We start from the raw sequence: 13,025 nt of genomic DNA, 5'->3' as shown, positions 1-13,025 counted from the left end.
TTTAGTGATCTGTGCAGGAAAGGGAGGTGAGGGATTGCCATTGGGAAGAGAAGGAAAGAAGAAGGGATCTCAAGGATGAGAGTAGAGGAGGATCAGAAAAGGGGGAAGAAGATGAAACTGGGACTGTGGAGAGGAGGGAATGGACAGGAAGATCAGGGATGGGGAAAAATGAGGAGGGGGCATCCAGAACCAGAGGAAGGAGAGGAAGGGTCCTTCTCTTATCTTCTCTCTCCAGCTGGCCCCAGTTCTCCCAGTGATGATCTCCTGTCTCTTTCCCTCACACATACTATCCACTAATCCCCTCTCCCTCACAGACACCCTGCACTGCCTATCTCCTCTCACACACATACCCATTCCATGTACCGCCTATTTCTCTTTCACCCTCTCCCATGTCACTAATTCTTCCACGCTGTTCTCTTTTTCCCTGCTAGTCCTCCTTTTCTTCCCTCTGCTGATTGTCATCTCTCACCCCACTGTTGATTATCAACCTTATTCCTGCCTGGTCCTCCCACTATTGATTATCACTGTCTTTGCCTAGCTCCTCCCTTTTTCCTCTCCTCCCTGTTAGTTCTCATTCTCACCCCTTTAGTTGATTCTCCCCTTACCCTCTTGATTCTAACACTCCGTATCCCTGCACTGCATTGATTGGGTCAGATTAGAGGAAAAGAGTGACAGTGCCTTAGGCTACATCATCCTTTTCCTCTGCCACCTGACCTGGGGCCTGACTCTGGGCTTGAACTACTTTGTATTGCAGTGTCCTGCATGGATCCAACCCTGAGCTGGATTCTGGGATGATGGAGGAAGAATTAACAACTTAAGGCACTGTGGTAATCCCCTTTCTACTGCTGGCTAAGTGTGTGTAGTAGGGGGAGGGGGAGGATAATATGCTTGACTTCATCTGTGCTTGGTTTACCAAGCTAGCTTTTGCATCCAGTCATGGCCCATAGTCTCCTATGATTCTCTGGAAATGCACAGTTCCATGGAGAGGGCTAATTCTGCAATTATTTCCATGGCCTCAGAATTATGGAACATCAGGAGCCTTAGCTGTGGGACAAGATTCCTGATGGACATGACATGCCAACTAATGGTTTATTAGGTACTTTCTGTACTGCCTTTTGTAATGCATATCAAAGTGGTTTTACAAAATTATAAATACACAAACACACATACATCTAATTCATTCACTGAACGATGCACTTAAAGCAGGGATGCCAAGTGACCCAGTTGAAGGAAGAAGATTTTAGGCCAGCCCAGGATGTCAGACAACCCCCTTGTGATGCATTATGGTACCTGTAGTATTGATTGGAAATGGCAGAAGCAGGTACTACAGATACCATAATGCACTAGGATGTACGTTAAAAATGAGGGTAAACCAAAGGTTCTCCACTTGAACTGGGTCACTTTGCCACAGTGTTAAGGTTTCCTTTATTAATTATGCTGGAAACATTATATCTCTAATTTTTAAAGCCAGTACCGTTTGCCCACCATGGGAGGTGATGTTAATTCATTGCATGGCACAGGAGTCACATTATGAAGTTAGAGAAATGTTCCAAGTTGCAAAAATCGGGAACACATTTTGTTCAACGTACACTTCAGAGTCATAAATTAATCCTTGATTTATTACTGAACCAGTAAAAAGCCATTAAATTCTGCCTGACCCAGTCTGTGGGAAAATAATTTCTTTGATTGAGTTCCCCCTGAAGACTCTGCAGAAGTTTTCTCTCTCCTGTCATGAAGAGCCTGCTCCTTCCTGTCTTCCGGAAGGAGCAAGGACCTCCCGAGAAAACCAGCTTCTCAGCTCCCACCAACATCTTGAATTTCACTTTGCAATTTATTTTCCAACTTTTACCTGCTGTTTTTTTTAATGTGCACATTAAAAACCCTTTTAAAATTCATCAGAGGGAAACAGAGGATCATTTCAGGATGTTCCCCTTTTATCAGTCTGTCAGCCTGCGGCAAATATTCTGAAGGCAAGAGACTGGAAAAAAAATCCAGAGAACACAACCTGGAAAGAAATACAAGGAAGAATGAAAAGAATAAGCAAAATAAGACAGGGCTCTGGGACCTTTTCCCATTAAGGAAAGCTTCTACTTGAGAAATATTTTAAGCAGAGTTCTTAGAATTTCACATTTTCTTTCCAGATGTCCAAAATTTTGGGCACAAACTACACAGCCTCCATGCATCTCTCCCTCAAATACGTTTGAAAAATATATTCTGCCAGACTTTCAAATGTATTTATCCTGCTGTGTTTGAAACTGAAATGCAATGTATTTCAAACTCTAGAGAGGAACAGTTAAAGGAGGACTGAGCTACATAAAAAGCTTAAATGGACTCTGCTGTGATCAGTTCATTGGAAAAAAAAAAAGCTTAATCTGTCTTTCCTTTTTTTATTAGTTGACTGAGAAACATAGCCCTAAGGGGCTGATGGGACCACTGGTTGAAATATTTGCTGTTTTTCTTAGTCAACTAATAAAAAATCATTGGGAAATACAGTTCTCCTTTGCTTTATATTTTATTTTCAGGTTGACTACATTGCTTTGGGTTGAATGAGGCCCTTATACTCTCTAGAGTTAAAGGTAAAGGGTCAAGGGCCATGGATTTGATATACCACCTTTCTGTGGTACAACCAAGGTAGTTTACATTTATTATATTCAGGTAGTTAACCCTTGGGCTTCTTGGTGTGTTACCAGGAATAAGCAGTAAGAAAAACCACACGGGTCAATATTCAACTGGCAGCGATCAGCATGTCTTTAAACAATGACCACCACCAGCTACATTAGACACAAATATTCTGGGGATATTCTGACATCGAACATCCGGATCAACAGCGGACCCAGAAGTTATGAGAGTGCCAGCTGATATTCAGTGCCCGACCGTATACCTAACTGGGCAAAGATAGGACTGCTTTTTAGGCAGTTAAGTGTGCTGGCACCAGTATTGAGTATTGTTGGTGCCCACATAGCTTCCAGGTCCACCATGATTCTGCACCAAGAGGTGTAGCACACAAATTTGGGTATGCACAATATAATTGAACAATGAGCCAATTAGCACTGATTATTGGGCACTAATTAGCAATACTTTGAATTTATGTGTGCATATTTGTAGTCTGTATTCCATACAGATGCAAGTGGATCCAAAAAGGGGGCACGGCCATGGGAGGGCATGGGTGGGTCAGGGCATTCCTAGTATTTGCAGTGTAACAGAATAAGGCAGATCCGCACCTAATTTAGGCATGAGGATTTACACCAGGTTTGAGTCAGTGTAAATCCGCACACCCAAAATTGGTGTCACGGTTGTGGCTGTATCCCATGCCTACACTCACCTCTCCTCCCGGTGACCAGGCCCTGTGGATGCTGTGGACTGCCTTCTCCCTGTTTCCCAAACGTGTTCCAGAGATCATTCCAGTCCTATTCTGATACTCCAGCATTCCAGCCTTGCTTTGTTGTTCTTACAGCCAAGCCTCACTCTTACTCATGACATCATCAGCAAATGCCTTTATAAAGCGCCTTGAAACCTTCCTGCTTTGCCTTTGTAACAGAGGTCTTCAGACAAGCTCTTGTCTGCGTGTGCTAGTTACACTTCTTGCCTACTTTCTGCTTCTGTTCCAGTCCTGCATATTCCAGCCCTGCCTATCTTCAGCTTCAGCTCTAGTCCTGTTGTTCCAGTCCTACTTGCTCCATCCCTGCCCACCTACAGCTTCAGCTCCAGTCCTGTTGTTCCAGCCCTACTTGTTCGAGTCCTGCCAGCCTTCAGCTTCAGCTCCAGTCCTGTTGTTCCACTCCTGCCTACCTTCAGCTTCAGTTCCAATCCTGCTTGTTCTGGTCCTGCTTGTACCAGCCCTGTCTGTTTTCAGCCTCATTCCCTGTTTGGGTGGTTTGCCTGCTGCTGCCATTCGCCGACAGTGGCCCAAGGGCTCACTACTCCTGACTCCGTGACAATTGGGTGCAGATCCCAGCGTTGAACTCTATTGTATAAATGTCACCCAACTTTGAGCGCCGTTTATAGAATAGTGCTTAGCACTCATTTTGTTTGGCGCCCAAATTTGGGTGCCATTTATAGAATTTAGCCCTAAATTGGCAGAAGCTTCTCCTGCTCACTTAAACCAGTGTTTCTCAAGTTCGGTCCTGGAGTACCCCTTGCCAGTCAGTTTTTCAGGATATCCACAATGAATACACATAAGAGATTTGCATATAATGGAAGTAGTGTAGACTTCCTGAGCCAGTACGTCAAGCTCCATCTCTGGCTGTCTTCAAATCTAGGCTAAAAGCTCACCTTTATGATGCTGCTTTAAACTCCTAACTCCTATTCACTGGTTCAGTACCCATGTTTTTCTCATTCCCACCTTAGCAATTCCCTTATCCCTTATTTGTTCTGTTTGTCTGTCCTCATTAGATTGTACTTTCTGTCAAGCAGGGACTGTCTCTTCATGTTCTAGTGTACAGTGCTGATTATGTCTAGTAGCACTATAGAAATAATAAGTAGTTGTAGTAAGTTCGTGCATATTCATTGTGGATATCTTGAAACCCTGACTGGCAAGGGGTACTCCAGGACTGGACTTGGGAAACACTGACTTAAGCTATGATAAACATCAACCCCACTGTATAAGCTCGCCCCTCCACAACCAAAATGATCAAACAAGTAAAAAAAGTGCCAATGTGTTGTGTGCCCCAGCACAGTGGTCTTACTAGAAAGGCAATCAGTAAAACAAGAAAAACTGGTAACAGGAATTCTGTCAGTGATAAATGTGAAATCATAGGTAGAGGTCAGGACCACCGAGGTGGGGGGGGGGGGGGGTAATTTCCTGGGTCCGGTGCCTGGGTCTGTCTCTTTCCTGCTCCTGTCGGGAGTCGGGACCCAGGTGATTGCGTTAATGCGATAACCCAGTCCTGGCACACAGAAGAAGGAGAGAGACAGACTCTGGCGCCGAGCCCCCCCTTGGAGGCCAGGGAAGAGCAGACGCACTGATGCGGGAAGGTAGGGGGCGGGGGCAGCCTGAGCAAGCGAGGGGCGGCAGCTGCATCCTGAGTAGTGGGGAGGGGGAGGGATTGTGACAGTTGCGTCCCAAGTGTGTGTGTGTGTGTGGGGGTGGGGGGGGGGGGTGGGGTGGCGGTGGCCCTGTCCTGGGCCTGGCTCTGGCTCTCAGCAGCCCTGGTAGAGCATGCAAAGCATTTCTCCTCTGTTCTTATATAGTTTCATAATTCAAAACAATAAATCGGCACACATTTGTAAGTAGTGATTTTAGAAAAAGTGTCCTATGTTGAAGTGGTAGCATGAAAAGATTTTAAAGGTGTGTGTTTTGCACATGAGCTGGGCAGTCCTTTAAACTATACATATGTTCTATATTTCACAATGGCAATATAAGTATGCTGTGGCAAATTCCATGCCAATGTTTACACTTGCTTTGAGTCACACATACCCTCGGATTCTACATAGCGTGACTAGATTTCTGCGCAGAAACCCAGGTGAATTTTATACCAACACGCATAACTTAATTGGCTCAACAAGCTAATCAGCGTTAACAGCACTTAACAAGCAATAATAAGCATTAATTGGCATTAATTACAATTTACATGCAGAAATCCCTAAGCGTATTCTGTAACTCAGTGCGCCTATGTTTTAATGTGTGCAGGCAAAAAGGGGCATGGTTAGGGATGGGGAAATGGGCATTTTGTGGGGATTTATGTCAGGGATTTACTCCAGGTTTTCGCAGGTGTAAATGGCTGCACATAGTTTTAGTTGCAGTGAGGTCTGCCTAGGCATATTTTATATACCGTGCATAAATCTAAGTGTTGTTTATAGAATACGCCTAGGCGGAAATATGTACTGTGCAGATTTTTTAGGTGCCATATATAGAATCCCCCCCATAATGTCTGGCTAACTGCTCATTTGGACCTGGAGTTTTTTTTTTTGGGTGGGGGGGAGTTGATTGAGGGGGAATAACACTTGCCTCTCAGGAGTTTAAAACCACCCCCAAATACCTAAAGTTTGGGTTTTGGTGTATGACTCTTTAATTGGCTCCTGTCAAATGAGCACTATGATGTAGGGGGAAATATTATAAAAGGGCGCCTATATCAAAGTTCCAAAAAAGTGCCAATGCTATGCCTATTTAAGAAAGGCCACAATGATGAAAAAAAAAACCTTCACCATAAAATTTATATCAGACCGGAAGCTGAGCAATCTTCACTCATGCCTTATCTACATACTTTATATCTCTTAGGTCCATGTTAAAACAATAATTTTCAGTTCCATAGACAGTCAATTCAAAAAACCATTTCACTTATCTGATTTCTGTAGTATTCACTTATAACTGAATAACATTGATCCAATGTTCATGCAGAGACTATCATCTGACATGGTATTATGTTTTGCATTGCTGCCTCAGGGAGAAACTCCTGTGAATAATATATATAATTAATATCCGAATCTCTGCCATGTTAACTTCATCAGATAATCTTCTGGCACACATTTCATCCTTTTTATGATTGTGGTGTCTATATACCTTTTCCTTAACATTATTCTATTTACCACATTTTCCCCCAGGTTCTATGCATGTTTTATAGGGATTTTTCTCTTTAGGTTTTAGTAGGTCATGTGCGCGTGAGACCTGAAAAAACCTAATGCATGAGCATTATGTCTGCATTAACCATTTATCATTCACTAATCAAAATGCACTACCTGATTAACACAGAAACGCACATTCCCTGCCAATACCATGCCTCCTCCCCAAAATATATTTTTAAAAATTCAGAGTACACAGTTTAGTGCACAAAAACAGATAAAATACTGCAAAACACTTTAATATGATTATTTGACACTCCGTTCTTGGCTAAGCATGTGTTAAGGGCCCCTTAATATTCTCTTTTCTTGCATCAGGGTTTACTCAATATAATAAATGCTGTTTTTCCCAATGAATCCTAGAGTTATGATGTCATATAGAAGCCCTTCTACTAAAGTGCAGTAAGCCCACCGCAGGCACTACCACTGGGCTATCGCAGGAACCCAGCGGTAGTGCCTGCTCCCACCGTGTGCCATTTTGGGCACGTTGGAATTTTTTGGGGGTGGTTAGCACACTGCCTGGTTAGCGTGGGAGCCCTTATCACCTCCTAAATAAGTGGTGGTAAGGGCTCCCCCGAGAAATGGCCAGCTAGCAAATGGTTAACTTACTGCATGGCCATTTCCTTTTTTTTTAAAGGAAAAAAAAGGCCTTTTACCCGCTGCGGTAAAAGGGGCCCACAATGCGTGGAAATCCAGTGCACCGACGTCACCACAGTAGTCCTTTTACTGCAGCTTGGCAAAAGGACCCCATAATGAAGTAAACAGTGTGTATTCAGTTTTTTTTTTAATATTGAAGGCATCAAAAATGCACAGCTAACAGATGGAAGGGTTCAGTTAAGAAATCTAACAAAATTTTGTATTGGCTCTGCTGCCAAATAGTGGAAATAGAAACCTCTGGGCTGAGCAACTCAAAAAATAAGTTGAAATGACTGATTCCAGTTGTTGTTTCACCCAAGAGTACAATAAGAAATTACACGGATGCCCATGTCGCTCAAAACTGAAACAGAAAACTTACCCTGCTGAGTTCAGCCCTCTAGTTTGAAGGATAAACGTTACTCCATCTTGCTGACAGATGTTTCCAGCATGTTCCTATTTAACACATGAAATGAAGCCCACAGGACGTAATACAGGCCTTCAATTTTTTAAATTTATAATCCAGATACTGTGGTATCTTTAGGTATTGGTCATCAAAGAGTATTTATTTTTGTTGCGTGTTTGGAAAAGGGTGGTAAAGTGTGTTGCTTTTATAAGACAAAAGAGACCCATGGCTCAGGCTGTAGCACACTACACGCCAGTTCAGGAGATGGAAAATTTCCTAGCTCATAGGAATGGCAGGGGCTGGGAATGCCATAAAGGTGGCACACCTGAGCCGAGAGAGGGAAGGAGGATAGCTGTCACTACTGCGGTATCCCTGCTGTCCAGATAGTAACACTGAGGGCTTCTCTCAGAGAAGATTTCCACTTAGGGCTGGCAAAGGTTCTAATTTTGCCTAAGCATGTGATCTGGAGAGTGAAAGGGGGCAAACGGACAGAGAAAACTGGGGGGGGGGGGGGGGGGGGGGGGAAAGACCTGGTTACAGTTTTCCAGCCTAGGATCTCACAATAATTAACCCAGAATTTAGTCTGAAGCCACCTGTTAAAACAGAATTAAGTAAACTCAGTCCGTTTATAATGTTTGTGATATTTATTTTTCATAAGTCCTTTCCCTGCGGGCACTTTTTTGCTCTTTGTGCCATTCTGTTATTATCATTATTTTGTATTTTGCATGGCAATCAATATTCAAAAGCTATTTACCCAAGTATAATAGATTGCCTAAAAATGAAGTACAATTGGAGGGGCATTTCGACCGGGGACGCCCATCTCCGAGGACGGCGCCATGAAAGGGTGGGGCCGACTGTATTTTTGAACGAGATGGGCGTCCATCTTTCATTTCGATAATAAGGTTGGGGCCGGCCAAATGTCAGAGATGGCTGGCCTCGGTTTTCGCCGATAATGGAAACCAAGGCTGGCGATCTCAAACCCGGCCAAATCCAAGGCATTTGGTCATGGGAGGAGCCAGCATTTGTAGTGCACTGGTCCCTCTGACATGCCAGGACACCAACTGGGCACCCTAGGGCGCACTTCTAAAAATAAAAATAGCTCCCAGGTGCATAGCTCCTCTACCTTGGGTGCTGAGCCCCCCCAAAACCCACTCCACACCACCACCATAGCCCTAAGGAGTGAAGGGGGGCACCTAAATGTGGGTACAGTGGGTTTCAGGTGGGTTTTGAAGGGCTCCCATTTTCCACCACAAGTATAACAGGTGGGGGGGGGGGGGATAGGCCTGGGTCTGCCTGCCTGAAGTCCACTGCATCCACTAAAACTGCTCCAGGGACCTGTATACTGCTGCGATGGACCTGAGTATGACATTTGAGGCTGGCATAGAGGCTGGCAAAAAAGTTTTTAAAGTTTTTTTTTTGAGAGTGGGAGGGGGTTAGTGACCACTGGGGGAGTCAGGGGAGGTGATCCCCGATTCCCTCTGGTGGTCATCTGCTCAGTTCGGGCACTGTTTTGGGACTTGGACCTGAAAAAAAAGGGACCAAATAAAGTGGACCAAATTCTCGCCAGGGACGCCCTTCTTTTTTCCATTATCGTCCGAGGGCACCCATGTGTTAAGCACGCCCCTGTCCCGCCTTCGCTACCCTTCCGACATGCCCCAGGAACTTTGGCCGTCCTGGCGACGGAAAGCTGTTGGAGCCGGCCAAAATCGGCTTTCGATTATTCCGATTTGGCCGGCTTCAGGAGATGGCTGGCCATCTCCCGATTTGTGTCGGAAGATGGCCGGCGATCTCTTTCGAAAATAAGCTGGTTGGAGTTCAACAGCGCATGTAGTTACACTTATGGGAAAAGCAGACAGTCTCAGATGCTGGAGTAGCCATGGAGGAACAAGGCACTCCAGGAAAAGGAATCCACCAAAAAAGCCAGCGCAAATCTCTGTGGCAGTTTTCAAAAGGGAAAGTAAACTTATACTTTCCCTTTGAGAATGGGCACAAGGTTTGCAGGCAATTTTGCATCTATATGTATAGTTTTTGAAATTTGCCCCAACAACATAATACAGTAAAATGTTGGGCAGACTGCATGAATCATCCGGTCTGCCCAACTAGGTGGTCAGAGTTGAATCTGGCACTCTGCACAGGTTCCAATTCTTCATTAATCTCTGTCTCTTCCTGCCAGTTTTGGGGCACAGACTGTATAAGTCTGCCCAGTACCAGTCCTACTTCCCAACTACTGGGGTTGTTGTCGAAGCCCACTCCAGCTTTGATCCTAATCTGTTTTTGTAAATATACGGGACCAAGACCATAGAAGTCTGCCTGGCATTGGTCTTCATTTCCAACCTCTGAAGCTGTTGTCAAAGTTTTGCTTTAATTTGATTCCATCCTTTATCTAGTGTTCCTCTGTGTTTATCCCACACATTCTTGAATTCTATCACTGATTTTGTCATCACAACCTCCCATGGGAGGGCATTCCAGGCATCCACCTCCCTTTCCATGAAAAAGTATTTCCTGACATTGCTCCTCCAATCTTGCAACCTCAACTCATGACTTCTAGTTCTACTGCTTCCCCACCTCTGAATATGATTAGTTTGCATATTAATACCTTTTTAAGGGCCCTGTTTACTAAGGCGCATTAGCATTTTTAACGTGCCTACAATTAGCGCGCGCGCTGTGTAGGCACCTATAGGGATATAGTAGGCATGTACATAGTTAACGTGTGTTAAAAATGTTAATGCGCCTACAGTGCGGCTTAGTAAACAGGGCCCTTTGTGTTTATTTATGGGTATGGTGTGTTCTGTGCTGTCTTCTGCCTTGTTCTGTCCTTGTTCAATGCGATCAGTACTCTCCTTTTTTGTCTATCCACGACATATATGTATATTTTTCCATTTCTTTGGATGCTCATTTGCTCCGACTATATTCATGTCTTTGGTCATCGATTATTTTACTTTTTATTTATTCATATTTTATTTATTCATGTTTGTAATTATATTTTAATTGCAAGATACACACACACACACACACATATATATATATATATATATATATAAACATTGTTTATATTTATTCAAATATTTATTAAGCTCGCTTTTTGTACTTTTGATTTTATGATTGTTTCATTACCCAATTTCTGTATTAACAATTTATGTTAAGTTATGAATTCATTATATTGCTTTTATTTGATATTTAACCATATCTTTTTAATATTTGATTTTAGTTTGTTTATTCATCTGCGCAGATCGATGCATTTATTCAACCAATCTTTTTACTTTTGTGTTTATGCATTTTACTGTTATATTTATGTTTTATACTATGTCATTGTATTCAATTATTGTTTTAGACTCCTGAGGCAGGCTTCCATGCTGAAACACAGTGCCATGTCGAGTCTTCAACTACCAATCTAGGCTGTATTTCACACAGCTTGCAACCTGGTGTAGATGAACATATAGTACAAAGACAGTGGGAAGTGGGCCAATGACTCAGGAGACCGGGACAACAGTCTGGTGTCTAAAATAATTTAATTTATTAAAGACTCAACATAGATCTTTGCTGCTTTATTAAGAGTACACTTTTTCAGCATTTGCACTGAAATTCTCACCAAAGGTCTTTTTTTAAAGACCAACTCTGTACTACAGTACCTAAGGAGTACTATCCTTTGAAGTTTTACCTATTTATTATAGCCAACAAGACTCTTGAGGCAGGCCTGTGGCCGAAACACAGATCTGTGTTGAGTATTTAATAAATTAAATTATTTTAGACACAGACTGTTAACTCAAGAGACATCGGCCCACTTCCCACTGTCTTTGTACTGTCATTCTTTTTGTGGGATTTTGGTATTCACTCACCCTTGGTGGACTCTTCACCCTATCCTCGTAAATGAATATATGAAACCTCCTCTATAAAGGGGTTTTCAATAGGACATGGTTTGACTGTTAAAAAAAAAACCAAAAACAGACTGGCACTTGGTGTATGAGATGTCTCTGTGAAGCAGTTTTAATAAGACATGTTTGTGTGCTGGGATAGTCTGCTATTGAAATGTATCTTTTCTTGTTCACCCTGGCAACCTCACTCTGATCTCAGCGTGTGCGATAGGAAAAGGGTCACAGCTATATGCTAATTACTTAATTTACTATGTGAAAAGGGATCACTAGCTGTGATATAATTGTACATTTAAATAGGAGTATAACTGCTAAAATGAAGGAGTCCTTTTACAAAGGCGCGCAGAAAAATGGCTTGCGGTAGTGTAGGCGTGGGTTTTGGGCACATGCTGATCCATTTTTTGGAGCACCTGTTAAAAAGGCCTCTTTTTGTTGCTGAAAATGGATGTGCGGCAAAATCAAAATTGCCATGTGTCCATTTTGGGTCTTAGACCTTACTGCCAGCCATAGACCTAGCGGTAAAGAATCTGGATGGTAATGACCTACGCATGTCAAATGCCACTTGGCAAACATCCGTTACATGCGCCAGAAAAAAAAAATTCAGATGCACGTAGTGGATACGCGCCAAAATTGAAATTACCACAAGGGCCACGTGGTAACCGGGTGGTAACTCCAATTTGGCACGCGTTCGGCATGGGTAGGCGTCTACACGGCTTAGTAAAAGGGGGCCTAAATGATTAGAGTATAATTAAAGAAAGGCACAAACTATGCAGGCTTAATGGAAGTGTTTTTGAAGGTCAGGTCAAGTTAATGCCTCACTATGATACCTACAGAGGGCTACTGCAGTGGCCCTAGGAGAGCTGTGTGAAGTTTTGTGATGGGGTGTGTGAGATGAAAATCAGGAAAGTGGAATGTGGATTGGATAGGATAAGATAAAGGGTTTGCTGAAAGGCTACAGTTGTGGAGTTTAGCTTTAGCCCATAAAGGGCTAGGATTCTAAAGGATCTAAAATAGAGGGAAATATTTTTTGAGGCTTGGTCGTGAACATAAAAGGACCAAGTAAACCCGATGAATATACTGCTTATCACCGTTTTTTTTCCCATTATTGCCGAAAGCCGGCCATCTGGTAGCCACGCCCATGTCCCGTCTTCGCTTCGCCGCCGACATGCCCCTTTGAACTTTGTCCGGCGACACGACGGGAAAGCGGCGATGTCGCCAAAAAAGCGGCTTTCGATTATACCAATTTGGCCGCTTTTCCGAGATCGCCGGCCATCTCCCAATTTATGTCGGAAAATGGCCGGCGATCACTTTCGAAAATGAGCTGGATTGTCACTGCTTGCTCACAAAACAAAAAGATTTTTTTAGGAAAATAAGCATTAAGAATTGATCATTTCCGCTCTTCTGATTGCAATACGACCAGCATGGTGGCCCTCTTTCAATATCGTGAGGGGATTCTAAAAATCTAGACTCATCTAAACTATCAGGAGAGTTGATACATCCATAGCTCCTTCCTCGTTGACCTCACCTTTAGGTATATAATACCTTTTCAGAATTAGGAAACT

The sequence above is a fragment of the Microcaecilia unicolor genome, chromosome 3, assembly GCF_901765095.1.
Source record: "Microcaecilia unicolor chromosome 3, aMicUni1.1, whole genome shotgun sequence".
NCBI classification, from domain to species: domain Eukaryota; kingdom Metazoa; phylum Chordata; class Amphibia; order Gymnophiona; family Siphonopidae; genus Microcaecilia; species Microcaecilia unicolor.
This window is presented reverse-complemented; position numbering follows the sequence as displayed.